General features: G+C 42.2%; 1 long non-coding RNA gene across 1 annotated transcript in view; it reads right to left on the reverse strand.

Moving 5' to 3' along the window:
* Nucleotides 1-302: 302 nt before the first annotated feature.
* LOC122811264 overlaps nt 303-18,575 on the reverse strand; it is a 422,081-nt gene continuing 403,808 nt past the window's right edge. Inside the window, exon 3 of the long non-coding RNA XR_006366232.1 lies at nt 303-437. This is a non-coding gene — a long non-coding RNA (uncharacterized LOC122811264). The remainder of the gene's footprint in view (nt 438-18,575) is intronic.

Below are 18,575 nucleotides of genomic sequence, written 5' to 3' on the forward strand. Positions count from 1 at the left end.
GTAGAAAGATAGCATGGCAACTTGGTAAAATGCCACACTTCAACTGCATTTGAATGATTTAATTAATGTAAGATGTGCGTTTAAATTAAGTTCCCTCAAATAAGTTCTTTTAAAACCATTTTTTATGAAAAATTCGTAATCGTATAATACATATTTATTCTTATTTATTCATGTATCATCCACTGCTGCATTACAGTTTTAATAATTTTTAAGCAAACTGTTTCCTTTTTAATTATTCCTTTTAACAAAATTATTATTCTTTTTCTACTGAATTATTTAAACAACTGGTTAGATATGCAGTTTGTTCTGAAGTCTCATAAACTTGGGATGAAAATGCTCAATAAGCTTGTCAGTTTTTGTTTCTGTGATGGGCTGTCTTGGAGCTGACTTGTGAAATTTTCAGACCATGCAGGCAGTTGAGCATAGCTGTAATTTTCCTGCAAATACATAATGGAGAATAAGATGGTCAGAGCAAAAAGACATGTTAGATTTTCAACCCAGACTACTTCTCATTGGTCAAATATATGTATCAGTTAAGTAACTTGGTAGTTTCTACAGCTTCCAGAGTTAAAAAGAATATCTGATGTTAAGTTGTCAATCTCGCCTTCATTCTTGCTGGATGGGTTCGGAGCCGATCCTCGGCTCCGACTCGGCACTAGCTTTAGCTCGAGAACTCCTTTTACCAGCTCGAGGCAACCCTATATCCCATGATGCAAGGCGGAACTACCTCAGATCTCGTTTGCCGCTTAGCGAAAGAGGTCTCCTTTGCCAGCTGAGGTAAGTTTTTCTTGTTAAAGAAGAAAAAGTTTAGTTAGGGGTTTAATTTCCCTTCAGTGTTAGGTTAGCCTGTATTTAGTACAGCCCACCCTATTCCCTTCCTTTTTAAACTTTCAAAATAGTTTTTTTCAGTTAATCTTTAGTCAGGCCTAGTTCCCCAAGTTATTCCCTTCCTGTGTGTCTGTGTAGGGATTAAGTTGTGTGTTTGTGGGGACTGTTTGTGTATATCCTTTTAGGATGTCTAGGGAAGGCAAGGTCTCAGGTTTCAAGAAGTGTGACCAGTGCTGTCAGAAAATGTCCCTGACAGACGGTCACACTTCTTGTGTGTATTGCCTGGGGCCTTTGCACCTGCAGGACTCCTGTGCGTTGTGTCATGCTTTTAGCCAGAGAGTCCTGCAGGAAAGGAGGAACAAGTTGATCCTCCGAGGTTTGTTAAAACCTGAAGGTTCTCCTCCTAAGCAAGGGGCAGGAAAACCTCTTAAGTCACCGAAGGCTCAGGCTACAGTGTCCAAGCCTCCTCCGGTGGCTCCGGCTCTGTCGGGCCGATATCGGCTCCGCTGGAGCCGATACTTCTTCTGCTAAGGTGGTGGGTCGGGTGCGGGCCGGCCCCGATACCCGGACTACTGTTCCCTTGTGGGCCCGGCTGGACCCGACACTTTATCCAGCATCGGAGCCGAGAGATCCTCGGCTCCATCTGGGGTTCAAGGGACTTCGGGTCCGATGGCTCCCGCCCGCAAGAGGTCCCGCGCCCCCTCGCTACTAAATATCCACTGCCCGGGTCTCCTCTTTTGTCGGAGCGGAGCCATCGGAGCCGATCTTCGAGATCTTCCAGGCTGTCTGACCACGATTTGGAGAGGGTGGTAAGCAGGCTGTTGAAGTCTCAGGCACTGGCCCAAATGCTCCATAGCCCGTCTCAACAGACTTCGGCTATAGCCCCAATTCTTGAGATTCCTCCTCCGACTCCACACCAGAGTTCAGAGCCGGAGCTTCTTGGGACAGAGACTGTTTCAATGCCGGAGCCGATACATCCTTCGGCTCCGTCATCCTCGGCTCCGATCTCCTCCTTGAGACTTTCCTTGGAGGGATCCGGTCGTCGGGTTTCCACTGTCGGCTCCGAGGGGGCTAGTGGCATCGGACCCTTGTCCGACCCCGCTCTCCCTCTCGGAGCTTCGGCTTTGGTAAGCTCGGCGCCGACATCGGCCTCGGAGCCTTCTCTCTCCTTGGAGCCGACCATTCCTGTTTCTTCGGAGCGGGTGTGTTCAGGTCTCCCGGGGAGAGGAGCCTTTGAGGTGATGAGGAGTGTCCTGGCCTCTGAGCCTAGTCAACGGTCTATCCCTCTAGCTCCTCCCTCATCAGTGCCTGCAGATGCCTCTTGCCAGCCTCTTGCTCTCAGGCCCAGGGATCCATCGCCCCAGGTTTCCCCACTGGGAATTTCCTCCTCTTCCGAGGTTTCTCCTGATCCTGCAGGGGAACCCCCTCGGAAGAGGACTTGTAAGAGGAAACACACAGACTCCCCTGAGTCTACTACATCTGATACCGACTTAGATGAGTCGGAGGGTTCCCCTCGGTCCCCCTCTGAGGATGTCTCATTTTCAGACATCCTTGAGCTCCTCAAACAGAGGGGGAATTGGCCTTCCATTGACCCTTCCGAGGATGAGTCGTTATACCTGGAGGCTTTTGGATCCCGACCCTCCACCTCCTGGGTGTCTCCGCCTTTCGACCCACTCATGCAAGTAGTGGCTCGGAAGGCGTGGGCGGCTCCAGATTCTGTGGAACCTGTCCCCAGGAGACCATCCAAGTTCATCACGGCCCCTTCGGACAAACAGTTCCTGTCCAAAGGTGTCTCTGTGGATGCTATGGTGGTGGCGGCGGCCACTAAGAAGGAACTGGCGGATCCTTCAGTACCTGTCCATCCTCCTAATAAGGATTCTAGGACCATGGACAGGTATGGAAAGCGGATGTTTTCTTCAGCGACCTTTGCAATGTGTTCACTGAATTACCTTTGTCACTTCACCAGGCTTCAACGAGATATTCTCAAGGAACTGGGAGAAGTAGTCCAGGATCCTTCAGCTGCTGGGGCTCAAGAAAAGATTGCCTCTCAGCTAGCTATCCTGAATTCGATATCTAACTCCTCCATGCGGCTCATATCTTATGCAGCCGATGGAACGAGCAGGGCCGCAGGCACAGGTGTTGCTCTTAGACGCCAAGCCTGGATGCGGCTGTGTAATTTTGCGGACCCCTTTAAGGCGTCCTTCACCAACACCCCTTTGACGGTTCGGCTTTGTTCGGACCTCAGGTGAAGGATACTTTGACCAGATGTGAACAGGACGGTAAAACTCTTTCTGCCGTTGGAGTCCAGTTTTCCACTCCTTCTAGACCATATCCCAAGGGTCAGAAGGGGGGGAAGATGTGGTTCCGTAAAGCCCAAGGAGCTACACCGGACACACGTGGTCAGTTTACCCCCAGAGGCAGAGGGGGTAACAATAATAGACGCCGCCCTAGAGGCAGGGGGGGTCCTCAGAACCAGGGCAACAGGGAGCCTCTTCCTGAGAAGCCCTTTCAGCATCCCTGAGGTGTTGCCCGACTGTCCACCCTTGGAGGCAGTCGGGGGAAGAATTTCGCTGTACCCAGTAGCCTGGCAATCCCTATCACAAGACAAGTGGGTACAGTCGATTATATCCGAGGGTTACAAAATCCCCTTCGAAAGGTTTCCCGTACCTCTACAATCCCTTCCAGACATCTCACCCGGTCAAAGGGATTTGGCAAAACAGGAAGTTTCAAAACTCCTGGCAAAAAGAGCCATCCAAACAGTGCCGGCAGACCAAGTAGGATCCGCTTCTACTCAAGATTCTTTTGGTCCCCAAAAGGACGGGAGATTGGAGACCAATACTAGACCTAAGCAGACTAAACAAGTCTGTCAGAAAGGCAAGATTCCGGATGGTCACGCTGTAATCCATTCTGCCCTTTCTGGGCAAGGACAACTGGATGTGCTCGATAGACCTTCAGGATGCACTATCATATAAAGATTCACAGACGCCCAGAAGGTTTCTCCGCTTTCGGCTGGGAGCCAGTCATTACCAATTCAGAGCACTGCCCTTTGGCCTCACTTCAGCCCCCAGAGTGTTCACCAAATGCATGGCAGTGGTCACAGCTCACCTGAGACGTCGAGGATTCCAAGTGTTTCCTTATTTGGACGACTGGCTCCTCTCCGCCACCTCCAAGGATCAGCTTCTTCGGTCCAGAGACTACACCTTACAGCTTTGCAAGAGTCTAGGAATTTCCGTGAATTTCGAAAAATCCTCTCTGCTGCCTTGCCAATCTATCACCTTTATAGGCGCAGAGTTAGATACCGTCAGAATGTTAGCCAGGCTAACAAATCAAAGAATTCTGGACATCCAAAAATTTGTTCAGCTTCTGTTACTAAGCAACAGGGTCAAAGCCAGGTTTGTCTTGAAAGTTCTAGGCCTAATGGCTGCAGCCATTGTTCTTCTTCCACTGGCTCGCTTTCACATGCGTCTCCTGCAGTGGATGTTATTCACGCAGTGGTCGTACCACGATCTGCCCATGAGACACGAGATCTTAGTGACACAGTCTTGCAGGGCTCATCTACGATGGTGGATATCTTCCCTCTTCTTCATCAGGGCCGACCCTTTGTTCCCTCCTCCAGTTCCCACAGTCACCACGGATGCCTTTTTGATGGGGTGGGGGGGGGCATTATCAGGGCAGGATGGTCCACGGGACGTGGCAACCCATAGAATACCACCTGCACATAAATGTCCTAGAGATGAGAGCAGTGCTTTTAATGTTGCAAGCCCTCGACGACTTTCTTCCCACAGGGACTATTGCAGTACAGACGGACAACATGTCCGTGGTCTGGTACATCAACAAACAGGGCGGAACCAGGTCCTATCCCTTATGTCGAGAAGCTCTCAGACTTTGGCAATGGGCGATCTCTTCTCAGCGGTTTCTGATAGCAACGCACATCCCCGGCAGGTCCAACCTATTGGCGGACAGGCTAAGCAGATCTATTCTGATGCCTCACGAATGGTCTCTCAATCAGTCTGTAGTGGATCAGATTTTTCTGAAGTGGGGCACCCCTTGTTGCGATCTTTTCGCTACCCCTTAAAACAGCAAGTGCCCAGATTACTTCACACTTTTTCCTCTTCCAGGCCAACCCTTGAGAGACTCTCTAACCCAGGATTGGCCTCGTGGACTTCTTTATGCTTTTCCTCCCTTTCCATTGATTCCACAAGTCATTCAGAAAGCCACCGTTTTGAGAGCCAAATTGATCCTCATTGCTCCATATTGGCCTCGACAAATTTGGTTTCCGTCTCTACATCATCACCTTCTGGTGCAGCCCTGGCATCTGGACCCAGTTCCGGATCTTTTGATCCACCAGTCGGGTCAGCAGCACCGGGCCATTCATTCTCTCAACCTCACTGCTTGGTTGCTCCACTTCCTTCCCTAGCCAGGCTACCAATGATTTCTGACTCAGTCAGGGACATTTTAGTGTCTTCTTTAAAGTCGTCCACTAGAACTGTTTATGCTAGCAAGTGGCGACGTTTTTCTATTTGGGCAAACGCCAGAAATATTGATCCTTTCACCGCTCCTATACATTCTGTTTTGGATTTCCTGGCGGAGGTTTTTCATTCGGGATCGTCATCATCTACAGTCAAAGTACAACTGGCTGCTATTTCCAAATTTCATGTTGGCTTGCAGGACAATAACATCATGTCTCATAGGTTATGCAAAGCCTTTTGAGAGGAGTTTTTCTCCTAAAACCGCCTGTGAAACATCCTCCTCCGCAATGGGATCTGAACTTAATGTTGGCATCCCTTATTCTACCTCCTTCGAACCGCCTGCTACGTGTTCGTTAAAGTTGTTGACATGGAAAACTATATTTTTGCTGGCTGTTACTTCTGCAAGAAGAGTTTCTGAGATTCAGGCCCTCTGTATTCGTTCACCTTATCTGGTGTTTCATAAGTATAGGGTTTCGCCAGAACTAACCCTTCCTTTCTTCCCAAGGTTGTATCTCAAGCCAATATTAACCAATCTATTGATCTACCAGTTTTCTTTCCTAACTATGCTGACAGAGCTGAACAGAAGCTGCATTTTTTGGATGTTCATCGTCAGCTCAGGTACTACTTGCATAGGACTAAACAAATTAGAAAATCAGACCAATTGTTTGTCTCCTATGCAGAAAACAGGATGGGTCTTCCAGTATCTAAAGTGACCTTATCTAGATGGTTGACTTCCACCATTTCCTATGTGTACTCTCTCAGGGCAAACAACTATCTTCTAAGCCAAAAGCACATTCGACCAGGAGTCTATCCACTTCTGTAGCCTTTCAGGATAGACTTCCCATTGACACTATTTGTGCAGCAGCTACTTGGGCCACGCCTCATACCTTTGTGTCTCATTACAAGTTGGATTTGGCCTCCAGAGATAGGGCCAGTTTTGGTTCCACTGTTCTCAAGAGTCTGTTCCATTGAGCCACCCGGGATACAGGTGCTAGGACGCGGTCCCATCCAGCAAGAATGAAGGCGAGATTGACAACTTAACATTTAGAAGTTATGTACCTACCATAACGCTCCATGTTAGTTGTCTTCTCTCGCTTCTTTCTTGCGCCCTCCCTCCTTCCCCCTGGCCTGGACAGATATTGGAGAGTTCCTATTAGATTGCTTCCTCTGGAGCATTGTTATGAGGACTTCTTTTAGGAACCATGGTTCCTAATTATATTAGGATAACTCTTTAGCAGGGTTAGTTAGCTGCCAAACGAGATCTGAGGTAGTTCCGCCTTGCATCATGGGATATAGGGTTGCCTCGAGCTGGTAAAAGGAGTTCTCGAGCTAAAGCTAGTGCCGAGTCGGAGCCGAGGATCGGCTCCGAACCCATCCAGCAAGAAAGAAGGCGAGAGAAGACAACTAACATGGAACGTTATGGTAGGTACATAACTTCTAAATTAGGCGAAAAGTGTGCAACATATAGAAAATCTGGATTCTCATCCAAGATGGTTAAATATCATGCCTGGTACCCAACGTTAAACAATTTCTACACTTTTCTGTGTATCAAATGGATCCCTTCAGTCGAAGGTAATGTAAGAAACAGAGTTGCATTAGTACTTTAGCCACAATATTTTGTTAAAATGGTACAGATATTGTGATATAGTACAAACTAGAGTATTATTTACACTGTTAATTGCTTTGTGCAAATTTTATATTTAAGACCAGCTAAGGAAAGCTGCACTAGAGTAAGTAATAAGCGCAATATGTTCGCAATGTTAGTTGTTTTAGAATAAGGCATTTGCTTCTCACTTGAATAATGTAGTTATGGCATTCTTATCTTATTTTTATTGAACTAGTTATAAAAACAATCTTCTAAAACTATAGATTTGATAATACTGAATATGATACCCTTTATATGACCAATATAATTTTTCATTAGAGTCTAATCAACCTTTTCACCTATAAAGCATTTAATCATGAGCTAATATGCTATCTTAATGCTTTCCTTATACACACTATAATACCACAACATAATATATGCCATATCTGACCAAAAGGAGATTTATAGTTATATGCAAGTGCAGATCAACTACACTTCTACTTTTCTAACACCATGCTCAAAGAGGTATAAAAAATATTCCACCATGAACTAAACTGATACCATTCATTTACCTTTGTAAATGTGTTAACAAGTTTGTATTAAGATATATTAACCTCTATGTAAATTTCTGTGATGAAAAAAAATTCCAAAGACAAAACATTACTTCATACACCAAAATCACTTGTAATCAGTCAGCTATATTACTCTTTAATGTGTGTATTTATCAAGTGGGTATACCTAACAGTCAATTAAATCAGTTTCCCCAAAGGGTAGCAACTGAGTTTGTAGAATATTTCTGGATGCTTTCCTGTCATACCCAGTAGGGTTGAATTTTATGGCATTCCCAAACCATATGGAAATGTGTCACCAACACCCCCTCGGTGCCTCCAGCAAGTATGTCTCACTTTGTCTCCTATTTTTACATTTCAGAAGAGGAATCTTCCATTTTGGACCAACCTAAGCATAAGGTAGTGCTGGAATTGCAGTCAGCTCACACCACGAGCACAGAGATTCTTCTAATTTTTTTAAGAATCTCTTTATGCAGCCTTGACACTGTGACCTTTAATGTAAAAAATATATTTTGCCAAACATATGCACTTTGCCATTTATAAGGTTTCTGTTAAGTATGTGCTATTTAATAATTATTTACTGTTACACTCTAACCCTCAAATTATTTGAAAATAACAGACCATCTTCCAAATATGCCTCTCCATTCTGGTCTGTATAAGGTTCACATTCATCCCAGGAGGCTTAATAAATAACACAAAATGCAGTATATGTAGTCTAAATTTCATGAGTTCTGTACTACAAACAATTGTCTGAAATGTCTATGTACCACCTGACATGATAATTGTGTTAGCAAGTTCATTTGCATTTAAAGGTAAATACTTGCATATCCACCCCCCCCCCATTTTTTTAAACTAAACTGTATATTTGTAAGGAGCATGTATTACATTAAACTAATCAGTGTAAGTTAATGAGAACACAGTATTAGGCATGCCGTGAGGTATTTCTATCAAATATGAAACTTCTGCACACATTGAAAAATATCTGTTTAATAATTCAACTTTTATGTCCTTATAACTATATTATCTCTAGAACAGTCTGAAAGGCTGTCTTGTTTCTTCAACAGGATAGCATGTCAGGAGATCTTAACAGGGCTATTTATATCTGATATCTGATCATTTTGTATATAAACATTTCTGAATGTTCTTGGTGAGTTTTTATGACCTATGTCCACTCAAAACGTCTTTACCACAGATGTATTTATGGTAATTCTGACATCCATGCACTCTTGCTAGTGGTTTCCATTCTAAGTGTATCTATTTTGTTTCTCTGTAAATGCTTTTGACCTATAAGCAACACATCTATTTTCTTAGAGTACTGCAGCCCCTATACCATTCTGAGTGGCATCTTCTTCAAACACAGCTGGCGTATTCAAGGGACCATCTTTGATGAGTTTCCTGATTATTTCATAACTCTTTTCTTGTTCATATCTCAGGCTATACATTGCTCTGATTGCTTTCTTATGGCATAGTTATCTCAGGCAATGAGTACAAACTGTGTAGACACTGCATTATTTCATTTGCACTGCATCCCAGATTTTTCTGTCTCTAGTTTAAAACCTCACATACTTTGTAACTTTAATATTTACTTTTGTTTGTCTAAAAATTATACTTTCATGATCTATTTCATAGATGTAACAGTCTCTTGTCATGTTATTCTCATGTCTGGCTCTATACTATCTTCTTCTATCAGCTGCTCCTGTTAGGGGTCGCCACAGCAGATCATCTGTTTCCACTTCTTCCTGTCCTCTGCATCTTGCTCTGTCACACTAACCACCTTGCATGTCCTCTCTCACCACATCCATAAACCTTGTCTTAGGCCTTCCTCTTTTCCTCTTACTTGACAGCTTCATCCTTAGCATCTTTTTCCCAATATACTCTGCATCCCTCCTCAGTACATGTCCAAAGCAACGTAATCTTGCCTTTCTTGCTTTGTCTCCAAACCTTCCAACCTGGGCTGACCCTCTAATATACTTATTCCTAATCCTGTCCACCCTCGTCACACCCAGTGCAAATCTTAACATCTTTAACTCTGCCACGTCCAGCTCTGACTCCTGCCTTTTTGTCAATGCCACTGTTTCCAACCCATATAACATAGCTGGTCTCACTACCCTCTTGTAGACCTTCCCTTTCACTCTTACTGGTATAACAGAGCATAAACTGTACTTATAGTGCCTTCCAATATTTCAATTACATGGAAAACATCTCTTCTGAGCATGTTTACTTTTGATGAAATAGTAAATGGAACTATAGGGAACATATACTGTCCTAGAGTCATATAATATGGAGATTCGCTCATCTATTCTTATCTGCCAGAAACACTTAGCGTTTGGAATTTGTGACACCATGTCTTCAACTGTAAACAGTAGGTAATGTATTCTCTTATGTTCAGACTTTGTGGATCCATGTAAATGCAATACTCCATCTTTTCAATTGTGACCGTGTTGTTCACCCATTCGTTTGGCTCTGTTTTCGTATTAGTGGCATCTAGATATTCTGTACACATCAGCTTAAATTCTACATTATTTTTAAGTCTACTACTTCCTGGAACATATATTGCTGGTACTGCATCAGGTATTATTTGTATGTGATATTCTCCTGGCTGACTTCCTACACTTGTGAATGAGTCAGTATAGTCATACCTGATGTCATCATTATGGCTTTGAACAATATCTGAGGTGTAGTTGTGACATTGCAGTTGATTTTGAACACATGCAGTTTTTGCTTTTATACTATGCATTTGCTTGCCCATTCTAGATTCTCACAAACCACACAATCCAAGATATTAGGCAAATTCACTGCAAGCGTAACATTTTCTGATCTAATGCTGCCATCCAGTGGCTACTCAAAGCTTTCTGTTTTGTCATCCACCCAGCTGCAGCTACTTAGAAGTATTTTCTGACAAGGTGATATAGTCTACACACGTATCAAGTTTGATTTTCACATTCTTTCAATTAATTCTTAGTATTTATTTTCAGCAGTCTAAACTTTACCCATGATTCACTGTCTCTGATACATTTTTGGATAGTATCAAGTCTTAACTTCAAATGTATGAACAAACAGTTCATTTTTATATTCCTATTCAACAGCATGCAACTTCTTTTGAACACACTTTTGCACATTTGAAAGAAATGACCTTTCTTAGTGCAGATTTGATAGGATTGATTGACAGCTGGGCAGTACCTGCATTTATGCTCAAATCCACACCTAATAAAACCCTAAATAAAATGATTTAATATTTTCTGTGCTCCCTGTCTTGTATTCTCACATGGCTATCTCATACTGATTGCTTTACAACATATCCAGCCTTTATTTCTTATTTTACTCACCTTATTTTCCTCGTGCACATTTTCTCAGTAGTAATTTCCTTTGTTATGAAGACATCTAATGCTCTTGATACTGTCAAGCCTGTTCTATATTAAAAACCTGTCTCTTGTTTTATCATTCTTTCTGCCACATTATAGTCTGTCTCTTACACACTCACATAATTCTGTCTTTTGGTTCTATACTTCAGAATGACGTACACTTTTTGTCCCCATAGGACCTTGTGTTCATATAAATAAATGAATAATGAATGTCAAGTTCTTTGAAGATTAGCAGTACTTAGTGAGTTTTTTTTAAGTACTGCTATTGTGTCTTTTTCTTCATCAAAGAAAGTAAAAGTAGTAAATACCTTGATGGCTTCCTTCCCAGCAGCATGCTGGAATGCTGCATGATGAACCTTTTCAGACTTTTCAGCTAATCTACTTGCAGTGAGGAATACATTAAATTTGTGGATCCAGAATGTCTAGTTTCCTTCTTGCAGCAGAATTATTCTAGGCAGGTGCAGATGAGTCATAGTTCCATTGTAAATTATCATTCTGTAGCTTCAGGCATATTGACTTCTTATAGTAAATATCCTCCTTTACTTCTGCACATACATTTCTTCAGTTTTTGACTTATATTTCATCACTCTGTCACTATGTAATGTCTGGAGGTTTAATATAGCAATAACGCACGCCTGGGTGTGGGTAATGCTGGATTTACTCATGGTTGGTGTGGTTTGGTCATGAGGGCGAAGCCCGAGTGGCCAAATAAAGCCAACCGTGGGTAAATCCAGCATTACCCACACCCAGGCGTGTTATTATTATAATGACATTATTTAAGAAAAAAAATAATTACTTTTCTTAAATAATGGCATTGTATAATGTCTCCTTGCTGCCCTTCCACAGCTGTCTGGTATTCTGCTGCAGTTCTGATGTAGTGCGCATGCGTATGCCTACGCAGTACATCAGAACTGTGGGCAAAAGCAACGGAGAAAGCAAGATCTCTGTTGCTTTTTACAAACTGTTTTGCTATGTTAAATGGGTTTAACATAGCAAGACAGCTTTAAAAAAAGCAATGGAGAATCTCCGTTGCTTTTTTAAAAGCTGTCTCCCTATGCTAAACTGGTTTAACATAGCGAGACAGTGTTGCTGTAAGAGTTATAGTAATGGAAAAAGTCTGGGCGACCGGACCTTTTTCCATTACTGTAACTCAGATTTACAACGTGCACGCTGACCAATCAGCGTGCACGTTTTTGAATATTAATGGGGGGGGGGTTGTTGTATAATAAGTAACACACATACGTACACACACACACACACACACACACACACACACACACACACACACACACACACACACACACACACACACACACACAGAATAAACTCTACAAGATCTGTATTGCAAACTGAATTCTCTGGAGCTTCTGTGTACTGCATAATATAGTAGTCATGCTAACAAGTTTATTAGTATTTAAAGGTACATATCCTCATAGCTGACAGCTGCCGTCAGTCTTCACAGATGAGGAGTCCTACATTCTACCAAAAATCTTCAAACATATAAGTTTCTCTGTTATAGAGACGGTGGCTAAACAAAACATCCTAGTTCATCATAACGATGTATCTTTGTCAATATTGTTCTTGAAATGTATTCTTGTACTTAGATCTGAGTTGCACAGATTTTTTGTTTTCCATGTGCATTGCTGAAATGTGTTTTTTGCTGTATATGTTAAAGTTTGCTATATATTTTCCTCTACATTGCTATGTATTCTTGTCCTTGGATCTGTTTTTTCTTGGGTCTGCTAAATTTCTGTGCAGAATAACCACTGGAATGGCTATCTAAATTTTTCATAGTGATATATTTGTTTGTAAATATAACTGACACATATTTTATGTAACAAATATTTCAAGTCATAGATCTTTTGGCCTGGATCATAGCTACAAATGGTCTTTGGACCAGTCCACTTACCTGGTTAACTCCCATGTTTGCATTCTGTATTCAAACATGGCCAAGAACGCACAATCACATAATATGAGATCCCTTATATCTGCTTCACTTTTACCTTTCTTTTTATCTTGTTATGTAGCCGATGCATCAGATTGTTTCATGTTCCAACCATATCAACTTGAATGGTATCCTGCTTGTTATGCACAAATGAAGCTAGGCCATAAAATTTGCATTTTCTTTCTAGATAACCTAAGGGGCTCTAATCCCAGCAAAAAGCCAATTACAAGCTTTTGGAACTTGTTTAAACAGTAAGGCATTAGCACACACAACAGGTAAAATAAATAATAGCCAAGGCAAGACCACTGCATGATTGCAGATGTCTTAGCTAACAATGGAGCTTCAGTGCCTTTTAGGGCAAGAACATTTCTCTTAACATTGCAGTTATTCATGAGTCAGCCTACTGTCTTGAGTTAGTCAGCTTTGACTCAGGTATTTTACGGTTGGTAACCATTCCACCAAACCTGCTTACAACTCTAGATTTTGATGCTCATGTCTCATTTAATGGGAGCAGTTGTGAAAACACCATGTTTATTACGACCCCAAAACATGAACCCATGTAACACTGTATATATTGTGGGGTGGCTAGATTATGGGTTTGAAAATCAAATCGCACAAACATCTACAAAACTGAGGTGTGTGTGTGTGTGTGTGTGGTATGTAAATTATGAGATTATAGTGATATCCATGTTATTACAATCTTTCCTCTGGGGGGCAGCCACTACTAAAAAGAGAACAGGGTATATCTGGGCAGCCTTCACATGTTCATAGGTTCATACTAGGCTATCTGCCCTAGGGCATTTATAAGCCTAGCCAGAATGTGTTTGACTTTCGCCACCCATTTTAAATTTATTTTGCTATGCCCATTTTCGAGGTTAGTATACTGTGCCTCTGTCTAACAGTGACACAAAAGTGATACCCGGGGTAAACCTACGATCTCCCATCCACTCATCAAGATTCCTCTTGAAGAGAGTCAATTAGGGACTCTGCCTAACCTGGACTGGGATTTTATTCCAGAGTGAAGGGAGCCTCTGGGCTATGAATCTGTCCCTCCAGCATGTCCTATTTATTTCAGTGCTGAGGTTCAAGTCTCTTGAGCGCGTAGCTCGATGGGATTTGGATTTTCTGAGGTGCAGCATGTCCATTAATTCCGGTTGGACATGGCTTTATACGCCAGGCACAGATCGCCTCTGAACAGGTGGTATGCCACTGAGTAGAGCTGGAGTTTCTTTAACCGGCAGCATATGGCATCTGTTTGAGCCCTTTGATCCTCTTGGTGAGGTACTTTTGGGGTCTTTCCAGTTGCTGCAGGTGTCTGGTAAGGTACATCCCAAAAGGGGCATTGTACTCAATTATGGGCCTGATGAGGGATGAGTAAAGAGGCACGATGACCTCCCCTGATCTAGATGTGAATCCCTTCATGATTAGGTGGGCTATATAAAATATTTTTCTAACCACTTTGGCCACGTGGTTGTCAAATGAGAGATTGCTATCAACTTGGGTCCCCAGGTCCCTAATTACTTATTCTGTACTTAATGGATTACCACCTATATGGTAATTTGTGGGCACTTTGTTTTTACCAAAGGGGATGACTATACACTTTTTGGCATTTAGCTTGAGGCCATGGCTCTGGCACCAGTTGTCTGTTTCTATGAGGCCCTTTTGGAGGATGCTTGTGTCGGCTGGAGAGTCAGTTATGGCGCCCAGTTTGCAGTCATCTGCGAACTTGGTTAGCCACAGTCCTTCCATGTTGGCCTGTACCTCAGAGAAATATATACCAAACAAGAGAGGTCCCAGGACTGAGCCTTGTGGGACACCACTTGTAACTGGTTTGGAGTCTGACATGGCTCCAGCAATTCTAACCATGTGGGTTCTGTCCTTGAGCCAGTTTGAATTCCATCTAGTGTACCATGAAAAAGGGGAAAAGGTCATGAAACAAGTCCATTGCCACAAATTTCTGCTACGTGTGCCTTACAAAGGATTTCATACATAATGTTAGCCTGTACTTAACTACAATCTTGCCATAGCCACACCAAAAAACAGTCCCAGGATAATAAATCAAATGTTTTGCTGAAATCATCAAATAAACCTAATTAAAGGATTTGTACAGACTTCACCAGTTAGACCCTAATAGGTTTTTGATGCTGAATGCTTATTTGACCTTGAAGAAGTGATTTTTTTTTTGCTCTGGCTAAAAGATGCATTAAATGAAAAAAATAATGTGAGAAAAGTTAAGATTGCATTGACAAATAAGATGCTTTAGAGCTATGACAAAAGTTCAAATTCAGTATTATTAGAGGGCTTATAACTAACCACTACACAAATAAATTAAAATAGCAAATAAACATACATTTAAGAAGATCTTAAATCAGACTTAAGTGATTTAAAAACAGTAAATCTAATTATAAGACACAGCTGATATGTCAGGTGTTGTGAGGCAGCTCAAAAACTAAGTTTTGAGGAAACTCCTAAAGCAAACATGGTAGCAAGTTCTAGAGTAAGGCCATTGATACATAAAGCAACAAACACCAAATGACTTCAGCCCCACACCGGAAACCACCAATAGACTCATCCCTGTGTTCTGCCTGGAGATAGAGGGAATCCAGGTCATGAAGGGCAAAGTAAAGCTTGACCAGAACCTTGTAGATGACACATGACCTTACCAGAAGCTAGTACAGACTATGGAGGACTAGCATAATATACTGGTATCAAGAAACCCCAAAAAGTATTTGGGCTGCAGCATTCTGCACCAGCTTCAGATGATTAATTTCGTAGTCAAATATCTGTAGGTATAAGAAATGGTGTTAGTACAAGTAAGGAATGAACAAAGCACACGCAAACATTGGAAGAGTCTCAGGCAGGACAAGGTGCCTTCAGACAGCAATATTCTTGAGAAAGAAGCAAACAGACTTGACAGTGTTTGACACTGATCCTTACAAATAACATACCTCTGTGAAAAGTCTAATTTGTCTTCTCTTTACTTAATATAAGGGTGAAGGACAGAAGGAAATGAGTCTTGAAGTGTGGAGTGAGTAACCATGGCAGTTGTCCAAGAGGTTGTTTAGCTTTAACTAACTCAGGTCATCCAAATCTGGATGCTTTCAAACTCACCAGCAAGACTATTAGTGACAGATACAGTGTTCTGAGAGAAGGTATAGACATAATAGTTAGATTGCAGGACTCTATATAAGGTAATGACTGCCCATGGAAACATGTAAATTGACAATAACAAAGGACCCAAAATGAACCCCTGTGGAGCACCACAAGTGAGAGTATATAATGAAGCAGAGTTGATAACAATGACCACTTTCTGTGATTGACCAAACTACTAAGAAGTGAACCAGTCCAGGACCACATCTGAGAGACCACATTAATACTGCAACTAATCCAAAATGATTCCATGAACTGCAGTATGAAATGCTAATAACACACTTGTATGACCAGAACAGAAAAAAAGCATAAGTCTCTCACTAGTGGAAGGCCACTTGATTGGGAACCAGATTTTAATGAGCTGTTTATGTTGTTTCTCTTAAGAATTCAGTTGTACATAAACTCCATTGTCTTGAACCTTAATGATAAATAAGAGGTCCAAGACTGGAGAGTAATTATCCTCAGAGTATTAGAATCTAGTCTCCTCTTAAGAAACTGTGTAACAAAATCCTCCTTAATAACAATTGTGGAAAAAGCAAGACTTGAAGGAGGAAGAGAAAATTTGATAAAGAACTGGGGTCAGCATCTCCAGACAGGAAGCCATCAGTTTGGAGGGGCATGGGATGTGCCAGCACATAGAGTGGGTCATATTTTAAACTACAGAAACAGTCATTGTAATAATGAACAGTAATGTCACTACAGGTACAAGACAAAGTACAGTTTTGTACCTACCATAAATGTAGATGTTCGAGGATCCACATTGCTGCAGTCCTAACTATTGGGTAGTCCGCTGTCCAGTCGGCCCGAATACCAAAGTATATGGCTGACGTCGGTCACGGCGCATTAGACTGACGTCAGTACGTCAGGGTACTAATGCGCATGACCGACGTCATATCCTCAGTCTTTTCTTGCCCCAGATGTCAGAAGACCCTAAAAAGACAAGGCCAAAACCAAAACACACCAAACATACCTGCACCAAAAATATATACAATATATACCAAGGTACCAGAATATAATCTCACCTACACAACCACCCCTAAACACAGAGGGGAAGGAGGGAGGGTAAATTGGACTGCAGCAATGTGGATCCTCGAACATCTACATTTATGGTAGGTACAAAACTGTACTATGTTCTTCATTCCACATTGCTGCAGTCCTAACTATTGGGTAGAATCCCAAAGCAGAGGTAAGGGAGGCTGGCAAATCATAAGGAAGCAGGAGCTGATAACATGCCTTGCAAAATAGCTGTGGCAAAACCAGCCCTAGACTTAGAGTAGAGAGGAAGGTGGTAATGCTTAGAGAAAGTATGCACTGAACTCCAAGTAGCTGCCTCCAAAATATCCTTAGTTGCCACCCCCCTTAGAAATGCTGTTGAAGTGGCAGTAGCCCTAGTGGAATGAGGCCTAATCCCAGCTGGAATCTCCTTGCCATGATGGGAATAACAAAATGCAATGCAGAACCCAATCCATCTAGAAATTGTTTGTTTTGACACAGGCTTGCCCTGCGAACTCAAAGCAAAAGAAACAAACAACTGCTGAGACTGCCTAAAATCCTTAGTCCTGCTTAAATAATAACGCAATTGCCTGTGTACATCTAAAGTGTGCAAAATCTTTTCCCCTTTATTTTGGGGATCTGCATAGAAAGTAGGCAAATGAATAGTTTGGTTTAAAGCCACACTAGAAACCACCTTAGGCATAAAGGAAGGATTAGTACGTAATGATACCCTATCCTTATGAAAAATCAAAAAGGCTCAACCGCCATAAGGGCCTGTAACTCAGAAACCCTTCTTGCAGAAGTAATGGCCAACAAAAAGCAGTCTTCCATGACAAGTATTTCAGTTCAGCAGTAGCCAGAGGCTCAAAAGGTTGTAGAGTAAGTTTCTCCAACACAAAATTGAGATCCCAAGCAGGAGTAGGAGCTCTACGTGGGGTCTTATATTCTTTGCCCTCTAAGAAATTGCTTGAACAAAGGATGTGAAAACAATGGTGGGTCACAATCATAGTGAGCTGAAATTGCTGCAGCATGAATCTTAATGGAAGAGAAAGACAAACCTTTGTCCAATAACTCAGTAAGATATTGAAGAGCCACACTCAAATTAGGCTCAAATCTCCAAATTCTTTGCTGCAGTCCAAAATAAAAATCTCTTCCATTTTTCTGCGTACACTTTCCTTGTACTAGGTCTTCTGGCTTCCATAATCACATTTAAAACTTGTTGAGGAAGTTGAGACCTGCTGTCTTTCAAAACAGAATATGCCAGGCTGTTAGATGAAGAGAGTGAAGCTTGACATTGAGCAGACGACCGTCCTTCTGAGACAACAGATGCGGAATCAAGGGTAAAGGCCATGGAGGCTTCCTTACCAGACTCCTCAGTAATGGGTACCAGTGCTGCCGAGGCCAATCTGGAGCTATTAAAATCATCCTTGGCTTGTCTTGTCTGATCTTTAGAAGCACCTTTGGGAGAAGAGGAAGAGGTGGAAAAGCATACACATGAAGATTTTTCCAACTGAAAGAAAGAGCATCCACTTTCCAAGCTGTGTGAGGAAATCCCTTCGTGCAAAACTTTGGCAGCTGGTGGTTTAGTGGAGAAGCGAACAGATCTATGTCTGGAGTTCCCCATGACACTGTCAATTTTTGAAATACATGAAGATCCAGTTTCCACTCGTGGGG

This window comes from Protopterus annectens, chromosome 9.part0 (genome assembly GCF_019279795.1).
Source record: "Protopterus annectens isolate FY-2018-M chromosome 9.part0, PAN1.0, whole genome shotgun sequence".
NCBI lineage: Eukaryota > Metazoa > Chordata > Ceratodontiformes > Protopteridae > Protopterus > Protopterus annectens.